General features: G+C 34.1%; 1 long non-coding RNA gene across 1 annotated transcript in view; it reads right to left on the minus strand.

Moving 5' to 3' along the window:
- Positions 1–12,639: 12,639 nt before the first annotated feature.
- LOC111087563 overlaps positions 12,640–19,888 on the minus strand; it is a 14,468-nt gene continuing 7,219 nt past the window's right edge. Inside the window, exon 2 of the long non-coding RNA XR_002612239.1 lies at positions 12,640–13,360. This is a non-coding gene — a long non-coding RNA (uncharacterized LOC111087563). The remainder of the gene's footprint in view (positions 13,361–19,888) is intronic.

The following is a 19,888-nucleotide window of genomic DNA, read 5'->3' on the forward strand; positions in this document are numbered from 1 at the left end:
TAAAACTAATGTAATCAAGATATTGCATACTGTTGCGCTATTATAAAGATACCAGATGTACTGAATCGAAATCAGGGATATTTTATCAGGAGGTAAAGTTTAAGTTATCGTATTTCGAGAATCTTCAGAAACTTGTGTTTTGGGAATGGTATAGACAGAGTATGTTAAGTGGGAACAAATGAGAAGATAAGAAACATTGTCGCCTTGTATATCACATCAGACTGCTTAGAGATTCACTCCAGTCTATTGTGAAACTAATATTAAAATCAAAAATAAATAAGCCAATAAGGAACAATGTTAGAATTATATAAATCTAGCTGGCTTCAGTTAAAATAATATCATGACACATACATAACAGAATATGCACTTTCATTTTTAATTTTTTACGCGAAAATGTTGCTTCACAGTTGAAGTTTGCTTAATCTGGGACACTTAGATACGGTTTCCTTCTTATGACACTGCTCTAAAATCAGGCACTGTCCTCAAAAATAGGTGTCACTTGATTTCCTTATGCTGATATCACGTTAACATACAATACGAATAACAAACAACAAATCGTTTTCTTTAGAGACAAAATCTAGGTAGAAAATTTTAGTTGCATAACAGATAGTGTTTTAGATACTCTTGCAACTCCCAAACAACGACTGATTAAAGCGCTACCTACTGAAACATATTGGCATCTTGACGTCACAAAAGGTAGACTGAGCATCCGAATATAAATCCATCCGTATATGTTCGAGCCAGTTAGTTGTGAATGATTGGTGTAATCATCAATGATTGACACATCTAATGGTTGTTCTTTCATAATGGATTTCTTGTGTTAAATTAAGCAACTGGCAACGAAAATATATAAGAACAAATGTTGGCATCACCTGACTGAAACTGTGTTGTAATTTGAATTATGATAATTGGTATATTGTTTGTTTGTTTGTAATTAAGCACAAAGCTGCACAATGGGCTATCTGTGCTCTGCCCACCACAGGTATCGAAACCCAGTTTCTAGCGTTGTAAGTCCACAGACATACCGATGTCCCACGGGGGGGGGATAATTGGTATAAATGATTGACTAATAAGCTTATTTTGCAAGTGTACATTACACCTGAAGGTACAAATTGGGGATATCAGTAATGTATTTTGGTACGTGAAAAAGAAATACCTTATTAATATCATGTTTTCTAATGAAACAGCGCGCTGAAACTTCTCTGCTGCTCACATGTATCACTACGCCTAAAAGCTGTTTCTCTTCTGTTTTGGGGATATAGACACGTACAATCGCTTAGTCTTTTAATATTTCTTAGCAAAATCTAGTTTGCGTCTTTCTATAATATCTGAAGTCATCGTTAAAAAAATAATAAAAACTACACATACAGTTACTATTTGCAGGCAGTTCTTCCCATTTTCGTATTTCCTTATCTAGATTTTTGTTTACACTTTAAAAGGCACGGTAGCTTCCAAAAATTTTAAGTTTGTTTTATTGAAATTATTGAAAGCATTCTGATTCAAAATGATGGTTAATTATTACACTGTTTATGGGTGTAAATCTACACCAGGCCCAATAGTTAGTCTTTGACCTTCCTAAACGACGAGATGTTAGGAATTTGTTAAAAAGACACAAATAAAAACAGAGAGTCGATAATCGTGGGGAGCACAGCACAGATAATCCATTGTGTAGCTTTGTGCTTAATAACAAATAAACAAACTCATACAGTGGTAGAATGCAGCACCGAGGAGCCGTGAATTTATCGAAACTAGACTGTAGTGAATTAAAAAATAGATTAAGCTCTTACTTTACCTTTTCTTCACTATAATTCAGGTTTTTGTAAAGAAATGACATTACCATATGAATAAATAACCAATTAGCCCGCTCAATAATAATTGATAATTAATTATAACAGTGTGTTACATGTTTTCCAAACACCTAAGATGTGTTGAGGTTATTAGTGGTTGGTAAAGGACTAAATCTCTAAACCAAACAAAATCCCATACGTTTTTCACACGATTTGGTATTTTACGATTGTCTACCAACACTTGTCGGGGATGCCAACAAACATCAAAGGTGACGTCATTTAATTAAACTAATGGCGTACGTTTCCCCGAGTGTGTTAACTGACCGTGCACGTTACCACCGGTAGAAAGTCAAAGTGAGTAAAAAGTACTACTTCATATAGTGGTTCCCCAGTGGCTCAGAGATGAATCTGATGGCTTATAACTCTAAAAAACAGAGATGGTTTGGGAAAGAAAGGCATTATATGGCATCAAGTGTCTTTGCTACAAAAATTGACAAGTTTCTAGAATTTCTATATTTTAAGGTCTTCAAGCAATCTGTACAATACGTTCTCTCTTTTTACCATTCTGAATGCACAACCAATGCATCCTATGATTGCTTTCTTATAAGGGGAAATGGTGTTAAATTTGGTGCATATTCATAATCACACTCATCTTTTGTATGGGCTCATGTACTTAGGTTTTATTTACAAGGCCTTACTTGCATATAACACACATGCCTAACGCGTCTGCAGAATCATTAAGAAATACCATGCATTTATTTTGTGACATGGAAAATTGATGTTTAATTCTGGAAAGTGCAATTTCCTGCTGGTTTTATTTCAGTACGCATGAGCAGTCTTTTAGATGCAGCTGTGAACTGTCGAACTGTTGATATTAAAACCACAAGATGGCCTAATAGCAGTTTAAAAAACAAAAACAGAAAAATAAGAGTTCCAATTGAGTCTGTCTTACTTTGTGTGTCTAGGAGGGTGAAAAAATATGACGCATAGGTTTCACATAAGTGCTGCACAGACGTGATTACACTTAGCAATCCAATAAAAGGTGTTTTATGTGGAGTTCCATACATCATTTACTAGGGGATGTCTGTTAATTGAAAAATATAATTTTCTGCTTCTTGGGTTAGTTTAGTTGCTGTTAAGCACAAAGATACATAATGTGCTGTTCTGCTTACGCTAGGTATCGAAACCCAATTTTTAGCGTTGTAACCCTGCAGACTTATCGAAAAGTCTATAGCGTCTACCACACTTGAACTTTGTGCATCAAAGTTAGCTCTCGTTATAGGTTTCTGCCATTGAATGTGCATTGATCATAGTTTATTTCCTAGGTGTAAGCCTTCTTGCTCTTGCAGTTTGTACAAATCAGTAATGAACTGCCATTTAATATATTCACCATCTCACTTTTTAATACTTTTTTTTCATGTGCAAAAGTGTTTTGAATGTGCTTTAGCATGAGGCATATATCAGCTATGGCTTAAATTTTGCATTTTTCATTGCTACGGTGGAAAAGCTATGGCTTCAAGTTTTCTGGGGACATATTTGCGTAGGGATGTGGCGACCACGTCGCCCTCTTCACTAGCACTACACAAGTACAATCATCCTTGGGAACTTCCGAGTGATCTAGACCGAGTGACCAGCGGTATAACTGGCCTCGGGTACTGTGGGCTAATCACTCGCTTACTTTAAATTTACTGATTACCGAAATGGCTAATGAGGTAAAATCTACTGTGGGAGGTAGCTGTATTTTCGATAGGGGAGTGAGGAGTGGACACGAACTTCCCAGATCTGATGAAATGTGAGATGATGGAGAAATGTTTATGAAGGGGTTGAGCTAAAGCCGAAAGTAAGCCTTGTCATGTATGAATCACTTTATTACTCCAAAGAATTGTGTGAAGTCTGGTGCCTGGAATGTTCTGACCATTTGGGTTACAGCAAAAGGAGTCCAACTCATGAAACAAATGGATGGATGTGATCTGGATGTTCTGGGGGTTCCTGAATGTTGATATATTGTAACAGGCCAGTTCAAGATTGAAAATAACCTTGTTTTCTTATCAGGTCGAAATGACAGCCATTCAAATGAAGTAGCTTTGTTCTATTCTAGGGGGCAGCAGAGAGTTTATTGAGATGGGAACATATATTAAATTACTGACTGCACATTTTAAATCAAAATATGGTAAAAGTAGTCTGTTATGCCCCACGGAAGACTCAAGTGATAAAAGACAATTTCTGTCTTAAACTGCAAGATGTACTTAATACTATTCCATAATGAGATATTAAAATATTAATGGAAGATATGAATGCCAAAGTGGATTTTGATCTTGGAATTGCTCTTGATAGGTTCGGAATGTGGACACAGAATAATAATAATGGCCTAAGATTTGTGGAATGCTGTGAAAGGAATGGTTTAATTATTGGTGGTACAATTGTTTTCACACCTACAAATTCATAAAGGAATATGGAGAAGTCCTGATGACTTAATTGTAAATCAAATGGACCACATAGCGATATCCTGCACGTATCGATCCTTCTTGCACGATGTCTTAGAGGTGTAAATATAGGAAACACTGATCACTATTTGGTTATTGCAAAAATAAAAATCAAACTATGCAAAAAATGCCTGTACCTTTTTATCCTGCCAAGTTAAAATACCTAAAGTAATAGGTGCATTTCAGTTAGATATACAGAATAGGTTTCACATACTAGATATTGTAAGTTATGAACAGGATGTCAAAGAAAAAAATGGGCAGAATTTATGTAAACTTATGTAACTACTGCTAGAGAAATCTTGGGTTATTGTAGAAAACCAAGAAAGTAATGAATCTCTGATGATTCATAGAGATTAATAGACGAGAAAAAAGCAATAAGATATTGAAATGGAAAGTTTGCACAAAATTAAATAGAAGAAACATCTTTAAAAATCTGCAAGGGAATTTCAAAGAAAAGTTAGATGAAACAAACGTAGAAAGCAGCCAACAGAGGAGATTAGAGAAAGGTCTATAAATTAGGCAAACAACTAGAAGAGAAAACAAAGTAAATACCAATGATCTAAGTAAGGAAGAACATGACAATAAAATGAAAAAGTTTGTTTGTAGTAAGCACAAAGATACACAATGGACAGTCTGTGCTGTGCCCACCACGTGTGCCGAAGCTCGATTTTTGGCGTTATAAGCCTTCATACTTACCGCTGAGCCATCTAATTAGAAAGGAGGAAAGGACGAAGAAAAATTCGAGAAGAAAATCATACTTTCGAGAAGAATTACATAAACTACCTATAGTTTTAATATGTATAGATAGAGAAGAAGTAGTTGGGGCAGGTAATAGACTTAAGAATAATAAAAGGCCAGGAAATGATATGATAACTACAGAAACATAAAAAGCATTGGGAAAATATATCGGATTAGCAAGATTTCATGATCCGATTAAGTTTATATGGGAATTGGAGATTGTAAAAAAGGAATCACTGTTAAAATACCAAAGAAAGGAGATTCGTCGTTTTGCAATAACTGGAAAAGAATTATATTACCATCTGTCCGAGGAAAGGTTTTAAGTACGGTTTTGATAAAGCTTCCTTGAGAAAGCAACAGGCAGGTTTCAAAGCTGGTAGAGGACGTGTTGACCATCTCTTTGTTCTGAGAAACATCATTGAACAATGTAAGGAATAGCAAAAATTCCTAGTGTTGGATTTTATTGACTTTCAAAAGGTCTTCGACTCTGTACATAGACAGTCAATATGTAGTATAGTTGGATTCCATGGATTCCCAAAAAAAAGATAATTAACGTCATAAGTATGCTACAGGAGGGACCTGAAAGTTGTATGAGGGTCGGTCAAGAAATTACAGAGTGATTTGAGGTTAGAACTCTGTTGTTCAATATTGTTATGATTGGGTTATGAGGAAAGTTGATTATACAAGTGGTGATATTGAAGGGTAACATAACACTCTTTTGAAAGACTTAGAATATACTGATAATGACGAGAATGATTGAAACACTGATACACGAAGCTCAGAAGAATTGCTTAACTATTAATACTGGTAAAACTGAGACGATTAGGTTAAAGACAAATGATTTGGATCAGGTTATTTTGGATGGAGAGGTAATTGAGGTTGTAGATACCTTTATATTTGGTAGTATAGTTAGTGATGATGGAGATATATACACACAAGGAGGTAAGGACGAGATTGGGAAAAAACGGAAGTTGGTTTTAGAAAGTTTAATGGGAGATGAAATAATGCATGTTTATGTATTAAAATGAAGGCGAAGTTGTTCAATAGTTTGGTTCTTTCGGCTATATTATAGGACTGTGAGACATGGAAAGGATTAAAGGAAACTGAGTGTAGATTGAGAGTAATTATATAAGAATGGTATTGCAGATCAGATGGTTTGATAATATAAGTGAAAAAACGTTAAAAGAGAGAGAAATGAAACACACTAAATTATAGAGAAGCTCAAGTTGTATAGATAGAGATACTATGGGCATGCTCTAAGAATGAAAGAGAATAGACAGCAATGTACTGGAGTCAATTGGAAGGTGTAGAGGAAAGTCGAAAGATACTGGACCTATAACAATATAGAGAAGCTCAAGTTGTATAGATAGAGATACTATGGGCATGCTCTAAGAATGAAAGAGAATAGACAGTCAAGACAGCAATGTACTGGAGTCAATTGGAAGGTGTAGAGGAAGGTCGAAAGATACTTGACCTATAACAATATAGAGGAATATGAGAAATAAAGACCTGGACACAATAGAGGTTGAGGAATGGGCAGAAGACCAAACGCACTGGAGAACCTTCATAACTGCCCTATGGACCACTTGAGGTCTGAAAAGGACTGACGATGATTAGCACCGAGTTCTTTAAACATGGAGGAGTGGAACTTGGACAATCACGAACGAGTTCCATGGCTGTAATCTCAACATTTGATAGTTTTGTTTGGAATATTCTCGCCAAGTTTGCACGTTTTTGCCCTATTATGCCATTAAATATATATAACCAACAGGCACCTTCTAGTTCCTTTATTTTTTATATTTTTTACAGCACGCTCCACATGCTTTCTTATGGCCATTTCATCTAGCATTAGAGTACAAATAACTTTACGGGTTCCTTCTTTTTTTTTATGCCACTTCTTGTAATGCATTAAATGCCTCTCGTGTAAAGACTTGTGCGCCATCAATGCTTTGATTCCACTTACGAATAAAAAATGAATGTGGAAAAGCAAGATTGAGAGTACATCTTACGAGTAAACTTATTTTTCTTTTTAATAACAGTTCCTTTTTAAATATTTCTAAAAGAGTACCGAGAAAGGTTTGTTCAGCATATTAAAGCCATTGGTAGATATCTAATTTTTTTTTTTTAAGCCTTGCACAGTCACCTTTAATAAAGTAACAGTTCGTTCCAAATGCATGTTCTTTTATTATGAAAACTTTTTTTCCTAGCTTTGTTCAAATGATCAATTGTTTTATTCATTTATATGTTTATGATTGCAAGAATAGTACTCATGTGGTAGCTATTTCCTAGAACTGTACGATCTTTAACATTGCTCTGTACAGATGTCGAACTTAAGGTAACTGGATCTGGACAACATTGATGTATATTCGTATTGGCAAACTGCAAATAAATCAAAACATATAATTGAATCGATAATTCATTAAACACATTTATTCTTATTAATAAGTACTTCATTACATGGACAACATGTTTTATTGCTTAAATAATGTAATTATTATAATATTTCATGTTGACTATTAACTTCTACAAAAACGCTATAGTGCCACTCCAGAAGAAAATTATAGTCTGTCTCTGTAAACATACATATCAACGAGCACCATTGTTTTGGCTTACCTATAGAACTGAATGTTCTTTAAAATAGCAGTTGTTTCAACAGGTTAGTACATATCTGTATTATGTTCTTAATCAGGTAAAAAATAGTTTCCTATAAGTATTTAAATTCAAACATACTAACAATTTTCTGTTGATTAGTTTCTTGACGATCTTTTAGATCTATGTGTGATATAAATTTATTTACTTTACTTTTGCTATAACAAACTTTATCTAGCAAAAGACTAACAATTAAAAACTTTATGTAATAATGACTTCAAACAAAACTATGGACAATTGAACATCGACAGAAGTTTTCTCATTTTAAACACTTAACCCAAAATTTAACTATTCAAGGAAATACTTGAATAATTAGAACAAGATATTCCAAAGTCATAATGATAATATACTTTTTTTTAGGCACTGAAGAAATGCATATACATTAAGAAAAGAATTATTTTTCTAAAAGAAAATTTTGACCTATTTCATAAAAATGTTCAAAACACAACCTGGAGACTTTTGTTAGATACCACTTGTCTCTCTACAATTCATTTTTTCAACAGTTCAGGTTGTCTCCATGGAAGGCTGTATGAAAATTGAAAATGCATGAAATAGATGGAGTTGACAACTACCATATCATAATAAAACTGAAAGAAAACTCCGAGCGTAAAATCCAAAGTTATTTGTACTCAAAAGTCAAAGTTCGCCTCAATTAAGTAAAGTTACTACCATTGGGTCTTGAGATGCTGTGTCTAACCATGTAATATGGCAGTGGCAAATTATTCATATTAATTTATTTACGGGGAAAACAAAACTAAATAAAAACGTGAACTTACCAGCGAAACGACAAAGAAACAGCTCTAAATCTATTGTTATAATTCCATGCAACATACTTTGGAATTTTTACGTTAGGAATAAGCTACAACTCGAAAACTATCCTCGGTGTTAGCAACTGAAACTACGACAAGAGATCAACAAGATGGCCACTGTAAAACTTCCGGTGACTTTGCATGAATTCTACAAACCAGTTCAGTATAGAAATCAGTGATTTGCTTTGCTCTTCTAAGCAGCAATGATGAGCCATAAATTCGACGTAACTAGAGTGTTGCAGCGGAAATAGCGAATCAAAGGATAGATCACAGGTTAATTAGATAAGAAGTGCATGTTCTACATCAGTGGTTCCCAAACTGTTTTAGTCTGAGGCTCCTTTGATGTGAATAAAAAGTTTGAGACCTCCAATCTATAAAAACGCCTTAACATGTGATTTTAAAATCTCCCCTCCCCCCTCACTACTTTAGCATGGTGATTGAAAAGCAGTGCCGTAGTAAAAACAGTGACATCTCCTTTCGACATACTGTATCATTTAATTGTTCAACATAATTTTTATCGGATTATTGTTTATTTAGAATTAAAATTAATTCAGCATCTTTGTTTTCGGTCCATTTTTGCCCCCCCCCCAGAAAAGCTTCACGGCTCCCAGAGGGGCCGCGGTTCCTACCTAAAAATACATTTCTCTTAAATGACGTCTCCTTTGATCTTTATCGGCATCTCAACGAAGTGTTGGCGGACGGTCTTGCAACATAAAGTCGTGTAAAACTTATGAAATTAGACTCTGTGAATTGCATTTGGTCCTTTAACGCACTTTTCGGATGAGAAGTAATTTTCTTCATACTTCGTCTTGAATATAGCTTAGATAATTAACTAAACAGTAGATGTATATTTATGTGACAAAGAACTGACACAGGTATTCTCCAAGTTTAAAATACTTTTAATGTAAGTACACTTGATAAGGATTATTGCAACAACAACAACAAGAACAACTCACAACTTTCAAAGTATTTGGTTAAACGTGAGAATACCCTCCCCCCCTTTATTTTACATATTCATGACCCATGATTGTTTTAGATTTTCACGTCAAGTAACACAAGGGCCTTAATTTTGAGCTGACAGACGTACTAAAGGGAAGGCAGCTAGTCAACAGTTCCCACCGTCAACTCTGACCGAATAGTGGGTTTTGACCCCCGTTTAGTGCATCTACGACCCCAAAGTGCTGAACGCATTTTTGCGACAACGAGACGCGAACAATAAGCTCTCATATTCACAGTCCCGGGACGCTAGCAATTAAACCACGCCCAGCCATTTATTAACACACTTTATGGATCTTAAACAATATGTAATTCATATATTGCTTAAGAAACTTTGAAAATAGCAAAAAACTTCAGCACATATTATAAATTTTAAATCTTTTTTATGTTATTGAGATACAACAGAGTTTGTTTTGGTGGTTATTAATCACAAAACTACACAATGAGCTATCTGTGCCTCTGTTCACCACAGGTATCGAAACCCGAATTTTAGTGTCGTAAGCCTATAAATATACCTCTGAGCCACTGGAAGCTAAGATACAATCATACAATAATTATTCTTGTCACTACGCATTATAAGCATGCACAGTAAGAATTTTAACCAAGAAAAATCGCGCAGGCGCATTATGGTCTACAAATGAAGAAATTGCAACAAAAGGCGAATGTAAATATACTTTACTAACCATTTTGTACAACAGCATTAAAAGCTTGAAGTTTTAAAAAGGTCTGACGTTCAGGTCGTATAACAATATTATAAAGCCCCCCAGTGGCACAGCGGCATGTCTGCGGACTTACAAAACTAGAAACCGGGTTTCGATACCCGTGGTTGGCAGAGCACAGATAGCCCTTGTGTAGCTTTGTGCATAATTAAAAACAAACAAAAAATTCGAACCCGCGACCCTCAGATTGCGAGTCAAGCGCCCTAACCTCGGTGGGTAAGCAGTCAGTATACGTACTTAAAGGTTGAAATTCGAGGTTCGATTTCTCACGGTGGATAGAACGAAGATAGCTCATTGTGTAGCTTTGTGCTATAACAACAACGATCTTTAAAAGAAATGATTTAATTTAAAACACCTGTTTTTTTTTTAAAGGCTTTGCATATTTATGATATTTTCATTTCAATTTATACAATGTTATATATATTTAATTACTTAAACATTTTATATGTTTCTATTTTATTAAAAAGACTGATGGGGCGCCACCTAATGAGGAAATGAATAAAGAAAACTCACTACAGGAGGTGGTAAATGGGCTTGTCATTTAACATTGTTGATGATTTGATGATCTACTAGCTCACACCATTTCTCTAAATAATTCAAAATGCTTTTAGATATTGGAGTGTAAAATATTAAAATAATATTATAATAACGTTTTTAAGCCTGTGTGGACGTTAACTGTACGACGTATATCATTATGGACATCTAATTTTATAAATTAGTTTGTCATGTAAAAGTATATACAGCAGTAAGGCCTATAAAAAAAGCAGAATAAAATCCATCTCTAATCATACCTGATTAGAAGATGAGTTGATTTTAAAGAGACATAAAACATCACTTAATGCTGTATTTAATTACAATACTGTTACGTATCTGTTACTCGTGCCCTCCACGGTGGCAGAGAGTCAGTCTGAGAACTTATAGCGCTAAAAATCGAGAAGATTGTGTAGCTCTGCGCTTAACAACAAACAAACTGTTACCCATTGGCAGACACATAAAGCTTATTCGACGTGCATCAAGTGCGCAAACAGGAACTGTTGCAGAATTGAACTTTTGCATCGCAAAACTTGCCAATTGCAGTAAATACTAACCTACACTGTATTCGTTTTTCTGTTCACCTTAATTTAAAATGAAGTTGGTGTGTTAAAATATATGAAAAACTAAATAAATAAGGTAGCCTTGAAAAGTATTATACTGCACTTATAATTAACGTTTCAGAGAATTTTGTTTTTCATCGTCCAAACCAACTGAGAAGTTAGAGTGTTAACCGAAAGGCTTCTTGAGAAATGACTTGTAGAAGACAAAAGATAGTTCTAAAATGCTATTTATACACGCCTCTTATTTTGAATACGAAATGGACAAATTAAGAGGAATGTGGAAAAAATAAAACGTTTGCAGTTAACGTATTTTTTTTTTTTTGCAGATTTTGGACCTAAAATGAATATATTCAAGCTTCTGAAATACGTGAACATAACATGATGAAGATCAAGTTTGTAAGATGTTGGGGAAACCAGTTATTTTAAAATTTTAAACTTCTATTTATATAGGTAACTTCAAAACCTGAAAAATAGGAGAAGTAAAATAATGACAAGCTACTCAATTTCCATGCACTTTTAATAACATTAGTTTAAAAACTAACAAGTAACATTGCCGTTTTTAACAGTGTCTAAATCAGAATTTGTAGGCCGAATCGTTGAAATGAATAATGTATTTATAGACAGGAAGAAAGGCAAGTTAATAGAAGCGAAAATAGCTGAAAGTGGCAAAGAAGTAATTAACATCTCTTTTAACCAGGACATCTAATAATACTTTTACTAAATAACTCAAAATGGCTCACGTATTTAGTAATTTGGTTTTGTAAGCACCTTCCTTTTGTCATTTACTGCTATTTGATTGGCATGAAAATTAATTTGATGTAATATGATCTAATAACTAATGATGATCATAAAAGTTTGGCCAATCAGTGCAATATTTTTTCACGCCTTTTAATACATCATATTATGAAAACTGGTATGACATCCCTCCCCCCAAAAAAAACGATTGAAATTGATAATAAATCCAATATCGTTTAGTTTGATTTTTTTAATATTTCATCTTACTCTGTTCTCGTCACCTATCGGTAGTTCCATGAAACAATATTTTCTGCGCCTACTTTTCATGTTTTATCTTTCGGTCCAGTTATTAAGTTTATATTCGAAATATTCATACATTTGAAAATATTGTACCGATATTTTCTTATAGACAAAATATTATTACGGGTTTTGTTGAAAGTAGCTATTGGTCCTTGGTTAACGTTAAGTGTCAGACAGGATATATATTTTATAGCGTGCGCGATATTTCATAGCTTTTAATTAAACGATAGTGTGTTTGTATTTGTTCCTCCGTTTTTCTATATTTCCTTTTCATTATTGTATGTATACTTTTTCTGGGTAACAAAATTGAATATTTTAACCAAAATAGGCAGATAACGTAATACTTTTATTCAGACAGCGGTGATGCAAAGAAATGGCAACAAAATCTGACGGTAAAGAAGCAAGAAATAATGTAAATCACACTTTCTTTCATCTTTTGGTTTTATTCTTACATCAGATCTTAGGTGTTGAGTTATGTTAGCATTCAAAGACTGTGATCACATCTTAAGCTAAATATTGAGCAAGAAAAGCTCTGATTATCAATTACAACAAGACTAACAAAACAGTTGAGAAAATCCATTTGAAACTTTATTTATTTTCCCATTCCCGTTCAACGTCTAAGAGATTCTCCGTGAAACTTCCAAGTAGCTTGGAAATCAGTTGTGCTTCCTCACGAAGTAGCTCTAATTTTCTTTTGATTCCAGGGCCATAAGTATTGTCAACAGCAAAGGTCTCGTCCGAAGCTTTATCTTGGATTAAGTATAGTCGATTTACATCATCAGGGTACTCCTCTATGGCCAAGTTTTCACGTTTACCGAAACGCATTGGAACTCTAATTTTGTCGTCGTTCCTTTTTCCAAATCGTAGAGGAAGTCTGAGGTGGCACTGCTTGCAATCCTTCTGTGTTTGGCATTGAGCAAAACAATTCAAAGATTTTCCTGATGAGAACTCTAGAAAGACCACGTAGAGTAACACAACCAGTAGACTGAACCGTTTTATAGACAGGTCTTCGGTGTCGTGCATTATCCTGGTTAACGCTAGAACCGTATCCTGAAACAAAACAATGACAATGAATAAATAAAAGACTAAAAATAAATTGTAAAATAACGATTTTACAGCAACACATCAGCGTCAGTTTGTTTCATTACATTTCTGTATGTTTGAATAGCTTCTGTTCTAAGCAAAATTATTTTGGATATAATGATGAATATGTTGGTGTATGAAATAATGTTCTATTTTCCCATTATGCTGTAACCTTGCTTTAATGGACAAAAATTCTATCTATTTGTTTTAACAACTAGCTAAATACGATCATCCTAACGTAATTAAAATAGATACGAAATTGGATGACGTATCGTTTAAAAGACAGTTTTTTTTATTTGTTATCAAAAGTGAAATATACAAAACATTTTCTGGTTCGGTTGCTGTGCTAGTTTCAACCCATCCGTAGAGCGAGGAATAATTTTCTAGTATTTCTAATGATTGGAAAGCTTGAAATTGTTCAGTCAATAATGCCATAGAATATAATAAACAATTGTTATTGAGGGTTTTCTTATAATCATAGATATCTATTAAACAAAAAACGTATGTGTTTATATGAGAACAAACAAATTTTTTACATATTTAATTATTATGGTCGTTTCACGCTAAATCTTACTAACATAAAAGAAAATTACTAAAAAAATGAAAAACTTAATGTTCCAATATTTATATATAGTGTTATATTCTGTAGACGTGTTAGTCACCCTAATGGTAAAGGTTATATATTTCAAACCTAATTATTTTAGACTACTTGTATTTACTACTAAATTGATTATGTATATATTACAGAGAAAAAACATGCAACTGAATTAAGCAGCAAGAAAAAGAGCAAATAAATAATTGGGTACCATATAGAAAATCACTAATATTAAAACAAGTTTTAAAAACGCATATCATATTAATTTATTTATAACTACTTAACTGTATAATAACATTAGCTTTTATAATGCTTTGCACACTTCCTGTCATGCCAACACGAATAACTAACAAAAAGGTTACCTTCGTTGTATATTACCTATTTAATAAAGTTTTACAATTTATTTGTTTTTATCAAATTTCGCGCAAAGCAACTAGAGGGCTATCTGCGTTAGTTGTTCCAAATTTTGAAGTGACTAGAGTGGAGGCAGTTAGTAAATACTACTCAGCGCCACCTTTTGGGCTACTCTTTTACCAATAAATAGTGGTATTGACCGTCACATTGTAACGCCTCCAAAATTGAAAGGGATAGCATGTTCGATGACAGTATTCGAACGCGCGACCTTCAGATTGCGAGTTGAGTGCCTTAACCACGAAGCTATGCCAGGCCTCAGTCTTTTAAATATGTTTTCATTTTAAATTGTAAAATGTATTTTATTAAGTGTTATTCTACCACATTCATGTGTCTTAATAATCACGTGACATATACAAAAACATTTCTCTCATTTAACGTTCGAAAAACTGCTCTAGAATAAGAGTGATCGCACGGTGCCTAACGCTATGTCCTAAGGGAAAGTGACAGCGTGTGTACTGGGCGATGGAGCTCTACCAGTGAACATGGGAGATCACAAGCAGCTAGAGTGTTATATGATAGCCGTATAGTATGATTATGAAAACTTAATTTATGGTGTAAACTGAATAACTTAATATATATATAAGAGACTCAACTCTAATTTAAGGTGCCAGCAACACTATACCCCTGTTCACGAATCTGAAAGACATCTTGTGAAATATACATAATATTAATGTTAGATGGAATGTTGTTATCGGTACCAACCAAAACTATTGAATGGACCTCGTGAGCAACATATCATGAATGATTTGTTATCAGTATGTTTTAGCTACTTATTTCTGATATATTTCTGACTAATAATTTTAACGTGTGTTTTTGCATTTTTAAATATTAAATGTATTTTAACTTAAACTGAGGTTAACAAATTGGACCTAAGTCTAAGTAATTTTACCTATTTACTGAAAAATGTTTTACTGATATGATATGCTTACGTGGAAATCAATATTTAGTGTTTGTGATTATCAACCACTTCTGGTCAGAGCATAAGTCAGAAGTAAAAATTAACCCAATAAATAATGTAGAATGTATTGGTTCATGAAATGGGTACCCTCATTATTATCCACATATTCGGCCGTAATCCCAAAAATATATCACGAGGTTCGACCAGTGTAGGAGGTCTAGATCATTCTTAAATCCATATATTGAGCTAACAATGCAAAATAATTATCACAATAAAAAATGCATATACGAATTATATGCAAAATAACAAAAGTAAATACATATATATTGGCCATTTTAACCAATGCTGCTAATGAAAGTAACACCAACGAACAAATAGAATATACCTTACGAGACGCATACAAATGAAATGTTTATTTCATTCACAATCACTGATTACCTCTCCGTTGTTAGTTTGTGAATATAATAAATTACAGTTGACATATTTTTTGTTTCATTTGAAAAGATTGATCCCGGAATAATAGTTTTTGACATTCATACCTATTCCTGTTCAGTTTTAAAGCTGTTAATATCACAATTGAGTTATTAGAAGGTCTGTAGTACTAGGATGGCTCTAAACCGTTATAATGACTATCACAAAATGCTGTCAATATGTGCGAAAATTCTTAGAAATACATTTTTTGTCAGTCCTTCAAAAAAAAAAAAAGAATCTTAATCTCCAGGTTTATAACCTATACTGAATGCAGGTAACGGTTGTTTTGTCAAACCGATTACCATATACTGTCCACTGTTGGGACTGTGGTAAGTCTACGGACTTACAACGCTAAAATTCGGGGCTCGATTAGCCGTGGTGAACACAGCAGATAGCCCAATATGACTTTGCTCTAAATCAAATAGACCGTATATTTCTCTTTCCGTATCTTCCAGGTATTTTTACGTTTTGTTACACTGTAGTTGCAGTTTGTTTTTTATGCATATAGATTGTAACGATAATTTACACAATATGAAAGGCGTCACCGAGACGTGTCCCCACTTGCAGAGAGCCTGAAAGACATTTGGCCATCCCTTTCACGAGTTACATCCGTGTATTAATTCTAGCTTCCAGAAGTATTAATTTTGTATAAAATAAAAATGGAGTTATGCGAGCTGGGACTGAGTATCAAAACATATTTATTTTATATATCTACCTCCCAATGGAGCTTTCACGAGTTGGTTCAGGTGGATCCCTGGGGCAGCTGACCCGACTGCTCGAACCGTATGTAAGTCACTGATAATAAAACAAGTTTCATCATAGACACGTGATCAGTAAGGTGGCTGAAAGCGGTAATTTCCTATTCACTGCTTAGCAGAATCGGACACAGGGGTATTTCAGAATGCAAAGCCTAAGAACATCTGTTATGGTATTTGAGAGAATATTCTCCAAACGTGAGTCGTAATTTCTAATTTAAATCCGTTTCAGTGTTGATCTTACAATGTTTTTTCTTTTTCTTTTATTAAATAGCATATTAAATAATTTAGTTCCGGCTTTAGCTTTGATGCTTTGAAGCTTGCTGAAGGTGATTAATGATTCATAGAAAAATGTTTTATACTAGTAAAGATTACTCTTAAAGCCTTTTTCCCTTTTTATAGAAATCATGTCACCTTTAGTTGCAGAATTATGCAGATATTCATCATATCGTAATGTGATATTTAAGAGATTTATAAGAAAATATATATTATAGAAGATTTTATTATTTTGGGAAATAATTGAAAACAAAATTACAAATAACATTTCGAAAGCTAAACAAACTTTTCTTAAAAATCAGGTTTTAATTTATGCGATATTTGAGTCGAAAGTTAACATGATATCATGGGCGTCATTAGTGTCGAAAAGATTCGGGGCTTGGGCACCAAGAAGTAAGTAAAACATAATTGCATTGTACTTTCTCCGAAAGGGGGCCAAAGACCGCCTGGAGAATTACCTGTTTTAACCACTCGCATCACTATACAGTAGTGTGTTGTCTGTCAGTAGACACTAAAATGACATCACATAAGGGCCGCTTAACGTTGTATTTTGTACTATTTGACGTCAGTAAAATGCGTGCATGCTATGAATCATAAAAAGAATTATGCATTCTGTAGGCTACAACACAGCATAACATATGAACTTCAAAAGCAAGAATATAAATATTTGTAGTGTGTTGTCTGTCATTCAGCCAGTAGACACTAAAATGACGTTAAATAAGAGACGCTTATTGTTGCAATTTGTACTATCGTGACGTCAATAAAACCTGCGCATGCCGTGAATCACGAGAAAAAGAAGACTTATACTCCCTGTAGGCTACAACACAGCATGACAAAAAATAAAAATGTTTGTTACTCTTAATTTTGGTTTGATTTACTCTTGAAACAAAACACTTTCGGGGACCCTGCAGAAGTACATCTAGTATATTATTGTTTACGTAAGGTAAATTCAGTGGAACTGTGAAATACATTTAGGGCACGGACTACCTAAGCTGGTATCCCTGTCTACCATATTGATTTTGTACTCCTGGACCAAGAGAACCATAATCGATTAGTTCATTCAATAGAATAATTTGTTGATTGGTATCAGTGTGATAAACAAAAGTTAGGGTGATAAACAAAAAACACATATATATATATCATGGCTGGAGACGGCTTAAATGGGTAATGAAGAAAAACTTTAATATAAGCTTAACATGACAGCCATTATTAGTCTCAAAGTGGGTTCCTCGTCATCGAACATATATATATATACATGTGGTGTGAGTGGTTAAAATAGGTGACCCCTCCAGACGGACTTCGGACTCCTTTCGGGGAAATTCCAGGCTCTACTGAGGATAATATATTTCTTATGAACTCTAGATTCAGTTACAATACATGTATTGTTATTTATGTATTATTTTGTAATTTTTGTAAACAAATATATGTTGGAGAAACAGAAGATCGTTATTTAAGAATACATTAATAAACATCAAATATGCAAATAACTGAACAGAAGAATATATTACTTTATATTGACCCTTTTTCAAATATTTCTATTTTGGTATTTTTGTAAAAAAAGATAAGAGACTATTTTACGAAAATTATATTAATAATAAAACTTAGAACACATTAAATGTTTAATATACAGAAGGAATTTATAACATACACACATCTTTATTGTTGTTTTGTCGCTTTTTTTATGTGTGCAAAGTTACACAAAGGGCTATCTACACTCTGTCCTTAAACTTACCGCTGACCCACTGGGAGACGTATACAACCTTAAGGTAAGAAAACGCAGAAAATTCTGCCGTTCGTATGTATGTCTTATAAAAAAGTCTTACTTTGGAAACTAAAAAGTGTAATATCTTTGAAAATATGAAAGCTATATTTAAGCAAACGTTGTGTTATATTAGCGAGAACAGTTTAACTCAAGTTACATTTGTTAACTTTTTAACCAAGCTACTAGAGGCTATCTGCCCCTAATTTTAATGTGATATACAAAATGTAAGGTAACTAGTCAAGAACACCTACTGCCAACTCGTGGGCTACTGTAATAGAATAGTGGGATTTGACCGTCTCTCATAAATCCAACTCGTGGGCTACTCTAGTAGAATAGTGGGATTTGACCGTCTCTCATAAATCCAACTCGTGGGCTACTCTAGTAGAATAGTGAGATTTGACCGTCTCTCATAAATCCAACTCGTGGGCTACTCTAGTAGAATAGTGGGATTTGACCGTCTCTCATAAATCCAACTCGTGGGCTACTCTAGTAGAATAGTGGGATTTGACCGTCTCTCATAAACCGCACTCTCGTCCCCAAAATGCCTAGCGCAATTTTATTTTCGACAGGAACGGAGCGCGATCCACAACACCTTTGATTTAGAGTTCGGCACTCTAACCGTTTGACCACGTTCAGCCCCTCAAGTTATGTCTATTTTTAGGAGATAATGCGTATTAGCCTGTTCATAGCTTCCCAATGAGCAGTTTTGAAAGTAAAAGTTAAATCATTACCGAACCTTTGCAAGACACATAGGGCTGGTGCTTTCGAACTCCGGTTTCAAGTAGCACAAACAGATGAGATTGATAAATGTTATAATAACCCCCTAGACGGTATCCAGCTCATCGTATGTTAACTGAAATAGTTGGGTAAAGTGTCTTACTCAAGGAGACATCAGCATGACATGGGCCAGCCTCTTAACTCACAGTCATCCGACTTCGAATTCAAAGTGCGAAGTCACTGAAAAAAGTTCAGTAGAGAGTTCGAACTAGATGATTTGAAGATAGTTATTTTAACTCATTAACAATGAGCAACATCTTTGGGACTAGGTATCATAAGACAGTCTCCTGGGTATTAAACATATTGAGTTTATATATCTATGAAGTTGACTTTTGAGTTGGTTCAGGAAGGGCTGTTGAATTGCACACTCAAAACTTTATTAGTATTTGACCTTAGAAACAGACACTGAAGAAATGTACAGTACGATGATTTTTCTGAGCTTTAATCAACGCAGTGGCGCTACATAATCGATTGTTTGGACGGTGTTTAGCGTGTGATAATACACAAATAAAAGATGTTTGTCTGTTTGTTATGAATTTCGCCCAAA

Source organism: Limulus polyphemus, unplaced genomic scaffold (genome assembly GCF_000517525.1).
Source record: "Limulus polyphemus unplaced genomic scaffold, Limulus_polyphemus-2.1.2 Scaffold2302, whole genome shotgun sequence".
Taxonomy (NCBI): Eukaryota; Metazoa; Arthropoda; class Merostomata; order Xiphosura; family Limulidae; genus Limulus; species Limulus polyphemus.